The sequence below is a fragment of the Sorex fumeus genome, unplaced genomic scaffold (assembly GCF_029834395.1).
Source record: "Sorex fumeus unplaced genomic scaffold, SorFum_2.1 ptg000035l, whole genome shotgun sequence".
Taxonomy (NCBI): Eukaryota; Metazoa; Chordata; class Mammalia; order Eulipotyphla; family Soricidae; genus Sorex; species Sorex fumeus.
Genome location: NW_026606092.1, coordinates 40,775,166 through 40,788,831, shown reverse-complemented (window position 1 = coordinate 40,788,831; position 13,666 = coordinate 40,775,166). Strand labels below are relative to the sequence as shown.

At 53.9% G+C, this 13,666-nt stretch overlaps 1 pseudogene; it reads left to right on the top strand.

Annotated features, from left to right (window-relative positions):
• The first annotated feature begins 33 nt into the window (after positions 1 to 33).
• LOC130026862 (transmembrane protein 185B-like) overlaps positions 34 to 13,666 on the top strand; it is a 76,180-nt pseudogene continuing 62,547 nt past the window's right edge.

Here is a 13,666-nt window from a genome sequence, read left to right as displayed (position 1 = left end):
AGGCGAGCTCGGCCCCTATCGCCTCTGAGGCTCATGAGCGTGTCAGCTCGAAAGCCCCAGGGACTGCGCGAGCCCCCATTGGGGCAGCAAAGGTAGGTGCGCTGCTCTGTCCCCGCTGTGCCCTCCGCCTCTGCCTGATCAGTGAGTGGCCAGCGATGCTCCCTGAGTGCCAGGCTCCTTCCTCCCCTCAGCAGCGCCTCAGGCTCCTCTCCCGTGCCCCTGCCCCCTCGGCTCTGTCTCCCCTGGCAGCCGGGAGCACTGGGGGCTCACATCAAGGGGAGGGGGTGAGAGACATGCACTGGGAAGGCCGCTTTTCTGGAACCTTCCAGACACCTTCCTGCACTGGATCAAAGTGTGTTTTCTGGTTTTCTTTTAAGGATTTTGTGTGTGTGTGTGTGTGTGTGTTTGTTTTTTTGTGTGTGTGAGTTTGGGGTAGATTATTTTTGTTTTCTGAGGTTTTTTTGTTCCTGTTGTAGTTCTTGTTGTTTTTTGTCTTTTTGTCACAGTTGGGGGCGTTCAGGGGTCACTCCTGGCTCTGCACTCAGGAATTACTACTGACGGTGCATCCCCTATGGGATGCTGGGGATCAAAGGCGGGTCATCCTTGTGCAAGACAAATACCCTCCCCGCTGGGTGATTGCTCTGGCCCTGGGGTGTGTGTGTGTGTGTGTATATATATATATATATATATATATATATATATATATATATATTTTGATGGTGGTGGTGGGGGACTAGTGCCATGCCTGTCAGTCCTTGGAGGCGACTCCTGGCTTTGTGCTCAGGATATTCCTGTTAGTGCCGGGATTCAGACCAGGGCCAAGTGGCCTTACTCAGTGCTCTCTCTCTCCCAGCCCCCAGATGATCACCATGTTTATTGGGGCTCCCCCCAAACTCGGTGGTACTCCTAGCTCAGGGTCTAACCGACTGGCTGTTCGCGGGCGCCTGGACCCTGTGCCAGCCCTTCAGCCCCCAATATCTATGTTCTAAGTGCAAGTTCATTTTCATGAACATTGTGTGTGTGTGCTGGTGAGCAGAGCAGAGTCGCCCGTGTGTGTGCGGGTATGTTTATGTGTTTGTGTGCGTTGTGTGTGTGTGTATGTGTGTGCGCGCGTGTGTGCTGGGGGCAGGCAGGAGGCCTGCGGCTGATGGTGGCCCCCGGCTCCCCGCAGGGGGAGAAGGTGGACGTGAGCCGCAGCCAGTCCCAGGCTCTGCAGGCCGAGCACGCCAAGTCCACCACGGAGAGCCAGGCGCAGCACGAGGAGGCGCTGCAGGCCCTGCAGAAGCTGCGGCTGCAGGCGGAGGAGAAGCTGCAGGCGGTGCAGGCGGAGAACGGAAGCCTGCTGCGGGAGGTGGCCGAGCTGAAGACGCAAGCCGACAAGGCCAAGGTGTGTGGGCGCAGGGCCGCCGTCTCGGGGGCGGGCTCTGTTGGGGGCCTCGGCCTGCAGCCTCAGACACTTCCTCCGCCCGTGGGCGCCTGTGAAAGCCGGAAGGGGGTTGCTCCCGGGGCGCCCGGCAGAGCACATAGAAGCCCAGGGACCCCAGCTTGGGTTGTCCGTTTTGTCTTTAGCTTGCTCAGTAAGTTCAGGCCTTTGTGTTTTCACTTGATTGCTCAAAGGCATTTTTTAGTGTATCAGAGAAATGTTAAGGTTCGAAGCTCAGTGGGGAGAAATAGAGCAGCTAGAATAGTGCAGTGAGAGGGCACTTGCTGTGCACGTGACCCACCGGGGGGATCCCCAGCATCCCCCATGGTCCCGCAAGCACCCAGGAGGAAGCCGTGACCTCTGCCGAGTGTGAACCCCAAAACAAAAAGGAAAATAATGTACACACACATATATGTGTGTACATACATAACATGTACATATGTGTACATCTTTATATCCATATAATAAGTGTATTTTAATTCATATGTACATATTTTGATACATTTTTAGTTTTCCACGCTTGGTCCCATGTATAGTTTATACATATATGTGTATGCCTATACATATATGTGCTTGTATATATATGTGTGTGTATACATATCTATAAGCCAATGCAAAGAAAACGGAAGCGAGCTTACATCAGAGGAAACCAGGGCTGCTGAGTGGCGGCCATGGCCCGCGTGTGTGTTGGTGCCCGGCCTCTTTCCACCACGCACCAGAGCCAGGGCTACATCTCCTCTCTGGACCACCTGCACAGCCCAGTTCTGTGGCCAGCAGCCTCGTGTACATGCTCAGGTCAGCCCCATTCCGGTAACCTGACCGTCAGCGGTCAGCTGCCCAGCGCACACCAGTAGCCTGCTGCAGCTCATGGCTGCTGAGCTGGACAGAGAAGATAGCCCTTGCTGCAGAAAGTTCTGGAAAGTACATGGCGGTTAAACTCTGGTGTGCATTGAGACTCAGAAAAGAAAACGCACAACCCATTGCTGACGGGCAGGGAGAGCAGGTGAGGGAGACCCTGGCCCGTGTGCGGCCACTCCTCCTGGAGCCTCTGGGCCCCTCCCGAATTACTGCAAACACTGCCTCCCATTGTTCATCGATTTGCTCGAGCGGGCCCACTAATGTCTCCATTTTGAGACTTGTTGTTACTGTGTTTGGCAAGCAAAACCTGTTGGCTTCAGTCTCCAAAGCTTGGTGGATTAGTCTGGATTTTCTATAAAGTGTATAACTTTTGGGACTAAGTCCATTTCCTGCCTCTGTTTGTCCCTGTGAAAATCGTTTGACCAGCAGTGGTTGCTTTTGCCTTCCCCTTCTGCACAAAGTTCAAAAACAAAATACTTTTTGTAGTTCTCTGAATTGTACTGAAAACTAGTTTTTTAATGCATCCCTTCTATGACAGTGATGGATTTTATAATAGAATAATTGAAGTGGGGGGAAAAAATCTTATGCCCCAACGTCAAGATCCAACTGTACTTAAACCTTCCGGGGAGCTGTCAGGAATAATTTAAGACGGCATTTCAAAAATAAAATGGCTGATAGTAAGAATGGGTAGTGCTGCCTTGTACTCGGCCAACCCGGGTTGATCCCCAGCATCCCGTATGGTCCTCCGGCCCTACCAGTAGTGATCCCTGAACACAGAACCCTGAGCGAGCCCAGAACACCTCCAGGTGTGGGGCCCCCATCCATAAAAAAGGCAGGTAGATATGTTGACCCTGTGAAGCTGTTTCAGCCTCTCCATCCTGCGTGTGTGTGTGCGTGTGTGTGTGTGTGAGTGTGTGAGTGTGTGCGCGCGCATATACACGCGTGTGCAGGTAAGACTACTCTGACATTTTCATTTCTGGTATTTAGGCCACATTAAGTGCTTGGCTTGCTTGTGCCTGCTTGATCTCATTCTTGTTTCCATTCTTCCCCGCTTTTGTTTCTGTAGTCATTAACTTCCCTAATAACCTCAGAGGAAATTGAGCTGATGTCGGAGGATCGCAGGGCCCTGAGGTCAGAGAATCAATTGCTGGCGAAGGAGAAGCTCTCTCTGAAGTCAGAGAGAGAGTCATTGCTATTGAAATTGAAGGAAGCGGAGGCCAAAAACTCTTCGCTGCGGGAAGAGCAGAGGAAGCTCTGGCTGTTGAACCAAGCGATTCTTTTCGATAAAGAGAAGGTCATCGAGGCCAGGCGGGCCGCAGAGAAGCTGTGGCAGGAGGAGCGGCTCGGCCGAGAAGCCCTCGAGGCGGAGAAAGAGAAAGTGCTGGAAGAGGGCAGGGCGGTGCAGGAGGAGCTCCAGAGGGTGCGCGCGGAGAACGACGCCCTGCAGGTCGCCAAGGTGGGGCTGCAGGCCCTGGTGGAGGAGCTGCAGATGAGCAAGAGCGGCCTGGTGGCCGAGTGTAAGAAGGGCCTGGAGGAGAGGGGCCAGCTGGAGGAGCATGCGAAGAAGCTGGTTCTGGAGAACCTATCCCTGGCCAAAGACAAGGACAACATCATCCAGAAGCTGCAGTGCTCCTATGAGGAGCTGGCTCGGGATCAGAAGTCGCTGGTGCAAGAGATCGCGGAGCTCACGGCCGAGAAGAAGTCGGTCCTCGAGAATCAGTCGGCCCTCGAGGCGGCGCTGCAGGAGGCCTGGGACGCGGCCCGCAGCCTGGAGAAGACACACGCCAGCATGCTGCAGGCCAAGGTGGCGCTTGACGCCGAGCGGCAGGAGGAGTGCCGGCGGCTGGCGGAGGACAGGCTCGCGGCACAGCAGGCCCTGGTGCAGGAGCGGGAGGCCCGTGCCCAGGAGACCCAGGCGGCCGCCCACGAGGCCAGCCAGCTGCGAGGCCGCCTGGGGCTGCTGGAGCAGGAGGTGGAGGAGCTGCGGGCGCGTGCCCAGGGGCTGCAGGCCGAGCACCTGGACCTGGTGGAGGAGAAGGCGCGGTCAGACAAGAAGGTGGCCGAGATCCTGCGGGAGAAGGAGGAGCTGGCCAGCAGTTACTTCCTCCTCCAGAAGGAGGTCAGTCGGCTGGCCCAGACCAGCAGCCACGTCTCGGCCAACCTTCTGGAGGCCCAGAAGGAGAACCGCGGTCTGAGGAAGGACAAAATCAGGCTCGCCGTTAAAATCAGAGAGCTCGAGACACTGCCGGCATTCACGGTAAAGTGGAGCAGGCCCGACCCCAGTTGGCCCCGGGCACCCCCTTTTAGCGGTTAAGAGGATTGCTCTTTGTCGGCACAAGGAGCGGTGGATCCCCACGGAACCCGTGTGTCACGGGCTGTTTGCTGCGGGCGCAGGGACAGCTCGTCACCACGTGCCTGCTGACCTCTAGGACAAGGCATAAGCTGTGAATAAAACCAAAAAGGACAGTATGTTCATTTCCGGGGGGAGTTCTCACGGAAGATTGCACTGTGGCTCTTCAAGACGTAAGGGAAGTCATGAGAGAGGCACTAAGTTGTAAAGTAAAGCGGTGTCTTCCAGGGGTACTTTGAGCGGTTGCCCTGAGTCTGCTCACTTGGGACTCGGGGGTGCCCTGTGCCACCAGCAGTGTGCCCGGTGCAGGGCGGCCTGGACTCGAGGGTGCCTGGTGCCGGGCAGGTGTTCTCTCTTCCCAGCTCACTCAGGGTTTGCCTTTCTCCCACTCCCACACCTGTGCTCACGGCTCACATCTCCTCTCCTTCTTTTCCCCCCTCCCCCCAACGCTTTCCAACCAGGTCTGCTTAGCTGTCCGCTCATGTCATTTTTATTCTGTGTGAGGAATGGAGGCTCTTGGGAGCACTAGGCTGTTTCAGGGCATCAGTCTTGCCGCTGAGAGGTTTAGACGTGAGTCCCCGCGGGGTGAGCGGCGCCCAGTGGGGGCCGGAACCACTGTGGCAGGTTTGTGTGGCGTTTCGCGCTGTGCTCTGCCACTGCGGCCAACCCCTCCCTGGCCCCCCAGCCTGGCTCAACGAGGTTTCTCTCTCCAGGCTGTGCAGACAGCGGAAGATGCCAGGCATTTTATGGAACAACTGTCCCAAGAGAAGACAGAGACCCTGGCCTCCCTGGAGGACACCAGGAACACCAATGTAAACTTGCAGAATGAGGTGGGTGATGGTGGTGACCAGGGCGTGTAGGCCCGGCCTCAGCCTTGAGAGAAACCATATCCTGGGCCAGAGTGATAGCACAGCGGGGAGGGCGTTTGACTTACACACGCCAGACCCAGGTTCAATCCCCGGCATCCCATATGGTCCCCTGAGCACCGCCAGGAGTAATTGGTCCCTGGTTCTCGCATGGGACAGGAGGGGAAGTGTACCCCTGCATGACCCCTGTATGACCCCTGGGGAGGTGCTGCGCGGAGTGACCACACAGGATCCGGGGGACATGGGGCGGCCTGGCGAGATCACTGAACAGCTGACCACTCCCAGACTGCTCGGAGGAGCAATGAGCCCGTCAGGGACTGGACGCCCCAGTTAGCTCGCCCAGAGCCTGGGCCGGGACAGGAAGAGAAGCCACATGTGTTGACATACACAGCGTCTCAAGGCTCTTTGATGACCGTGAGAAGGCCAGCCACTGCCCTCTGACCACACAGCCCCACTTTCCTGGGCTCGAGTGACTGCTGATGGCCTGGACTGCTCCTCCCTCGCCAGGAGTGATCCCTGAGAACAGAGCCAGGGCTTAGTCCCCACCCCACCAAACAAACCAAACTGACTACCCACAAAGGTTATAGATAAGCATGTATACATACACAGACATGTACATATGTATATATGCGTGTATGCTTCAAAAGAGTCGGGGAATATCTACCATTTAAGATATCCGAGAATGGGGCCGGAGCTATAGCACAGCAGGTAGGGTGTTTGCCTTGCACGTGGCCAACCCAGGTTCCATCCCTGGCATCCTATATGGTCCCCGAAGCACAGCCAGGAGTAATTCCGGAGTGCAGAGCCAGGAGTCACTCCTGAGCAACGCCCGGTTGTTACCCCAAAATCCCCCCTCCCAAATTAATTGATGAATTAAAATAACAGAAGCCAAAAAGAAGGAAGCTGAGGAAGAAGGGACTGTGCTCACCTGGCACCCGTGAGAACCAGGGCCCGGGCACCTGCTGCCAGAACCCCACCCCCACACGCTCCCAGCACAAGAGTTGATGCTTACGGAGTGAAAGGCCCCTTGGACAAGGACACATCCCTTCAGTCAAGGGGTCACGTCCTTGCAAGAGCCGAGAAGCCAGACCCCTCCACTGCCCTTACTCCTGCTGCTCTCCCAGAACCTGGGCTTCGGGCTCCCATATAATTGGCAAATCTTCACTTTGCCAGAGTCGAACACCACTTTGGAGGGCCTCCTTCCCATCAGGAAGGTCCGGTCGCAAACGGAAACGTGCACCAACATGTGGCTGTCCCGGCCACCTTGCGCATGCTCTGGGCGCAGAGCTGGGGAGTCTGGTCCTCTGGGCCGCCTTCCTGCTTCTTGCTCCTGTCGAGGGAGACAGCTGGGTGGGGTCCTCTGGGGTGTGCACACTTGGCTGCAGACCCCAGTGCCCGCACCTACCATCAGCAGGCTCAGGTCTGGCCTGCGGCAGGAGTCAGCCTTGGGGCCTCCTTGATGGCTCTCCTTCCCCAACCCTCTTCCATCACACCCGGGCCTGCAGCGCTTTATAGTTTGAATCCTCTCTGAGGAAGGGGACCATCTGGGTCCCCGTGCCCTGTGGAGTTCCCGCACACCCTCACTTCCTGCACTTCTGTACTTAACAGCCGGTGGCCCTGGACGGCACATGTGGGCTGAAGTGAACTTTACATGTGGGCTGTGGACGTGGACCCTGCATGGGCTTGTTGGGAACTGAACATTTCCATGTTTTTTTTTGTTTTTTTTTTCAGCTGGAGGAAGAGAGATCTGTGTTTCTTGGCCCAGTGGGGGGGGGGGCCTGGGCACTCTCAGAGACTCCTCATCAGAACTGGCCCTGAGGGAGAAAAAGAATCAGTCTGTTTTTCTGGTTTTCTTTCTTCTTTCTTTGGGGGCCACACCTGGCGATACTCCGGGCTTCCTCCTGGCACTGCACTCAGGAATCACTCCTGGCTGCTCTCCGCTGGCCCCTGTGGGATGCCAGGGATCAAACCTGGGTTGGCTGCGTGCGAGGCAAGCACCTTTCCCGCTGTGCTATCACTCAGACCCAAACCTGCCAGTTTTTAAATGAAACATGAATGTTTGTGCCTACAGTCATGCTTGCTTTTGTAAAGTGGGATTTTTCCCCCAGTGGATTTTAAAGAAGTGAGTCTGTCTTTGTAGGAGAGGGAAGGCCCTCTTGACTCCCTGCTCTGAGATGAACCGAGGGGGCCCAACATGTCCTCCTGGGGTCTTCCCTGGGGCACCCGGGAGCTTGCGCTCAGGAAGGGAAAGGGGAGCTCTGGCTGCCTCAAACCCTGGGGCGGGGACTGGAAGCGGGGCCCAGCCTCCTCTGTGGCGGGCTCCGATGGCTCCCGCAGATGGCTCACCGTCTCACGCTCTCCTTTACCACAGATTGATTTCCTGAATTCCGTGATTGTGGACCTCCAAAGAAAGAATCGGGACCTCAACAATAAAGTGGAGATGATGTCCGAGGCCGCTCTCCAGGAAGGGGGACGACCTCAACAATTGAACAATTACAACAACAACAGTTTCGGCCCGGCCACCCCATTCTCTGCACTGTGCAGAAATCTCCAGCAGTTGATGGATGACATAACAGTCTACTTGTGAAACACCTAAAATGACCAATTTACTGTTTTTATAAGCTTTACTTTTTTTGACTGTGCATTTAGATGATGTATGATGAGAAATTCAACATTAATTCTTTTGGATTTTCTTATCACAAAAAAATTAAATGAAGGACCTCAACCATCAGAAGTTTATCATCCAGTTTGAATCTATTTTTTTTCACTTGAATGTTTTCTAGTTCTGTAAAAAGTGATAAATAATGTACCATCCAGGCTACATGTATAATAAGAACTTCTATCATTGTATATATGCTTTTGATGTATTTTCCTCTGGAGATTATCAACTGTCTGACAAGTGAAAGATCTGTATCAATTGAAATTTTTAGTAATAACCATTATTGAAATTGTTTCACAAACTATGTAAAGCAGTATTAAAATTAGAGCAAACAAGTGTCCTATATCTACTTTAATAAAATTATTTCTTTTTGCCAGTGATAACTGATTATGCTCAGGTTCATTTATAGAAGAGTTTTGGCTAACACTCAAGAATTATAGAGTCAAATAAGTCAAACAGTTTCTACAATGGAATTCTAATACACCAATTTCTTTTTGTTTCTTTATGTTTGTGCCACACCTGGTGATGTCTTAGGGCTTATTCATGGCTCTGCACTCAGGAATCACTCCTGACAGTGCTTGGGCAGACTATATGGAATGTCAGGGATTGAAGCCAGATTGGCCAAAGCAAATGCCCTACCAGCTGCACTATTGCTCTGGACCTGTAAACCATTTTCTTAAAAGCATTTATCTTGGGCTAAAGAGATAGTGCAGTGAGTAGGGTACTTGCATGTGGCTGATCTGGGTTCGATGGCAGGAATCCCATCCAGTCATCTGTGCCCTGGCAGGAGCAATCTCTAAGTGCAGAGGCAGGAGTAAACCCTAAGAAGCACTGGGTTGGGGTATGGTGCCACCAGCAGGTCAGTCTGTACCTGTGAGGCGAGTGCATCAGCAGCCTGATGGCGCCTTCAGACTTCCAGGTACCCCCAAATTGCTGCCGTGCGTTTGGCCAGACCCCAAAAACTTGAGGCAGAGTTGACAAAGAAAGTAAACAGGTAAAAGATATGTGGGAGATACACCCACAAACCACCTCCAGTTCAGCTATATAATTGGAGGCATGGCCTCTCTGGTTCCTGATTGAACTGCTGAACAGCCATGATCCCAGAGACTCAGAAACAAATCTCGAAACCCAACGACTTTTGGCAGAAATGTGTCCAGTCCCTGCAGTAAGTTAGAGGCGCTGGGCCACCCCAGGTGGGAATAGATTTTGTGCCTTGGCCTGTTCCCCCTGGCAGCCCGCTGGCCGCCATCCTCCAGAGGCCACTGGACAGTCAGATTTAGGCCCACAGTGACGAGACATGTAGGGCCTCACGGGATGGGGGTGGAGCTAGCCCTTTCCTAAACAAAAAGATCCCAAGTCGTCACCCACAAACGGCCTCTCTGGCTCCTGATTAAGGTGCTTAACGGCCATGATCCCAGAGACTCAGACACAAATCTCAGAATCCAGTGGCTTTTGGCAGAAATGCATCTGAACCCTGAAGTAGGTTCCTGTCGCTGGGCCGTTCCAGGGAGGAAAGGGTGCTATCCCCTCCACCTGCTCCCCCTTGGCGGCTCGGTGGCCGCCATCCTCCAGAGGCCATTGGACAGTCAGGTTTGGGCCCTCAGTGATGAGACATGTGGGGCCTCACGGGATGGGGGTGGGACCAGCCCTTTCCTCCCCATCCCAGCAAGACCCCTAGTCACCACCCACTAACGGCCTTTCTGGCTCCCGATCAATCTGCTTAATGGCCATGATCCCACAGACTCAGGAACAAATCCTGGAACCCAGCAGGTTTTGGGAAGAAATTCCTCCAGATTTAATTGTTAAAATTTTGGAATTTCAAAATCGCACAGCCACTACTACAACCACGTGACATCATATGTTATTCATAACCAGGAATAGAAAACAAATTGTCTACTGTTGCCCTTTCAGCAGCTCTGAGTGTTGGGGTAAAATCCCAAATAATAATGGTGGGTCCAGTGTCAAAATATTGAATGTAATCAAAGTAGAGAGAGCGCAATGTGAAAATCATCTCTCCACAGGTAGGGGGAGGGTGTGGGATGGGGGTATACTGGGGTTTTTGGTGGTGGAGAATGGCACTGGTGAAGGTATGGGTCTTTCATTTTATAACCAAGATTTAAACCCAAAAGCTTTGTAACTGCTCTCATGGTGATTCAATAAATAAAATTATAAAAAATGAAAAAAAAAGAACCACTGGGTGAGGTTTAAAGGCATAAAAACCCAAAACAAATAAAACCTCTATTGCAGTATTGCAAAGCTTCATAACCAATGTAGCCTAAAATGAATACCTTCAGTGATTCTCCATAGCTATTTGACAAGACGAAAATAAAGGGACACCATGCAGTACAGACACCATCAATCCATAAAGTCTGGGAAAGAAACTGGAAGTTGCTATATTAACTCAAAATTAACAGAACCAAAGATGCTTATAAGCACCAACTCCTTTACGTTTGCAGCACATGTGTCCTCAGGTTGATTTTTCTGGAAAAAAAACTTGAGCAAGAACGTTACTTTTAGCCTACATAATTGAATACCTGAAAGATAGCTCCGTGACAATTGGGCCCTAGAAAAGCAAGTCCCAGCCCATATCCTGCCCTGCAGCTGCGTCCTGTTGATAGCACCAAGGACACCCATCTTCTTCTTGTTGCCCCTGGAATTCACCAAATAAGGTCATGGGGCCAGAGAAGGCCTGATTGGCTGCCTGCGTGCAGCATCTAATGTGATCATTCGAAGGTATTGGGTGATTTGTGCGCTGGCTTTTCTGAGACGGCGGGAAGTTGCCCTATAAGAAGCTCCCTCTGAAGAGGCTCAGGGCTCTCAGCCACTGACGGTTTGCGGTCATGCTGTGAGCCCGAGAATGCTCGAATAAACCTCTTGCTTTTGCGTGGACTTGGTCTCTCAGAGTTTTCCTTGACAGGTGAGGCTGTCCTGAGCTCGGACCCTACCAAAGCAGTTTGCAAAAGAAAAATTTCTATGTCTGCTTCTTTTCCTTCCTGTTTTAAGTTCATGGAAATTTTGTTTTCCCACCAGAAGGAGGCAAAGGCCCTGCAGGTGGCCTCCGAGAAGCTCGCCAAGGAGAATTAGTGGCTGAGGACAAAGCTGGACCATGCCAACGAGGAGAACACGGACGTGATCGCCCTGTGGAAGTCCAAGCTGGAGACGGCCATTGCCCCGCACCAACAGGCCATGGGCGAGCCGAAGGCGTTCGTGAGCCGGGGCGTGGGTGCCGAGGCGGCCGAGCTGGCCGAGCTCAAGATGCAGATGGAGAGGCTGCAGTTCGAGTCCCAGCAGGAGGTAGAGAGCCTGTAGGTCCAGCTGGCGGCTGAGCGTGCAGCACACGCCTCTGAGCTGCAGACGCTCAGGTCGCGGCTGGTCAGGATGGCCCAGGAGCAGAAGAACAGCCTGGAGGCCGCGCGGGCCAAGCTCGACCAGACCGAGGACCAGCACCTGGTGGAGATGGAGGACGCCCTGAACAAGCTGCAGGAGGCGGAGACGAAGGTAAAGCACCTGGAGGAGTTGCGGGCCATGTGTAGTCAGCAAGCCCAGGCCCTGGCCGACGCCACGGCGCAGCTGGAGGCCACCCAGGAGAAGCTCTTGCAGCTCGATGGGCTCCGGAAGGCCAGTTCCGAGCTAAATTGGGAATGGAGAAGCTCAGGCAGCAGCTCCAGGTGGCTGAGCGGCAGATTCAGGAGTTAGAGAATGCAGAGCGGGCCGAGAGCGGCAGGTTGGTACCCGGGCGCCCTCGCCCACTTCCACGCTCGCTCCCTGCATGCTGTGTGTCAGTGTGCTCGCCGCCGTGTTCCGGCTTGGTGCTGACAGGTCTCCCGGTCTCGTCCTGTGCGGTTCCCTCTGATGGGACTGAGAACGTGTCGGCACGATTCTGGGGCTGTCATTGGTCCCCAGCACCCGGATGCCGTGCTAGCCTTGGCCCCAGCTAATCGGGCCCGTCTGGGGTCTTTCTGAAACAGAGAACTCTTCACAAGGCCAGTGAGAAAACAAGATAGGAGCCCCCAAAGCAAACCTCGACCCCCCCACCCACTGCGTACTCGCCGAGTCCGCCCAGACCCTTGGGCTCGAGGCTGGCTGCGAGGGTCTTTCCCTGGCCTTGCTGACCACCTGATCGTGTGACTGGCTTTGCCGTCCTCTCCCCGAGGCGCCTCAGTTTCCAGCTGGTGCTCAATGCCTCTGAACCTCTGAGCTCCCTCAGGGCTGGTGACGTGGCCCATCTTGGTATTTCTCATTGCCCGCCCCTCCCTGCCTGCAGCACAAGCCCCCGCCCAGCCCTGCAGAGATTTCATCCCTTTCAGTCTCTAAGGGGTGCTTGGGCCAAGTCCGCCTTCCAGCATGGCCTCCTGCTAGCCACGGGCATGGACTCTCATGGTAGTGATGTCGGTGAGCCCCACGGGTGACTTATGTGAAGCGGGGAGGAGAAAGATGGTCACTTTCTCCCCACCCGCCTCTGCCACCCGGGACCCAGGGTTACTGGGTACTTGTCTCGCCTCACGGAAAGGAATTTCAGGAGTAGACAAGCAGTGAAACAAATAGATTTTATTTGGAGGATTTTTGGAGAGGGAGAGAAAGGGATAAGCAGATAAGCGGGGGAATGGAGAGTAAGAGAGAGAGTAACGCGTCCAGAGAGAACGCGGGCTTCTCCGAGGGTGGAGAGAGCCCCTCCACACATCCCAGCATTAGACACGAGAGCATGAAAGTACACATCTCAAGAGGGGAGATGCGGGCGACACATGTGCTCAGTCACCACATGTGCTCAGCCACGTGGACGTACCACACATGGGCTCAGGCAGCATGTGCGCACCCCGCCTTTCTTCCAGGTGGCCTTTATAGGGTTTCTCCAGCCTGTCCCCACGTGAAGCTTCTTCCCGGGTAAAAGTCCGGTTGCTAAGGAGATTACCAGGGAGGTCCAAAAAGAGGAATTTCCTGGGGAGGCCTATGTCCTGAGGGTCTGCGGATGGTCTTATCAGGCCTTTGTTTTCTGTATCCACAAGGTGGGTCCTTCCTAGAATTCTTCTTCCATGAAACTGTGTTTCATTGCAAAGGGCCTTTCCCTATCTACTTTTCTACATCAGTAGCCCTGACCCTGGGGAAGGACAAGAGAGTGAGTTCTGGGCCAAGCCAAGCGAGCTGCATTTCTCACCAAGGAGCCCTGAGAAGTGCCCTTTTCCTCCTATAGGATTGTGGTGACAGGGACGTGCCCTCCCAGACCCCCCCCCCCCCCCCCCGGCTTGGAGAAAGTTCTCTGTTGGCCAAGTTGGAAGGGCTGTGGGATTTGTAGACAGGAGTGACAGACATAACAGAAGGACCCAGAGACCCCCGGGAGTTCCTCTCAGGACTCAGGACTCCTTAGCTGGCATTCCAGAAACACCGGCTGAAACAAACGGAATCAATTCCTAGGACACAGCAGGGGATAGTTGAGCCACTTGTTCGCATCAAGATGTAACAAACGTCAAGTTCTGGTGACTGCTGCCTAGTGGATTAGAGGTTCTTCATTTTAA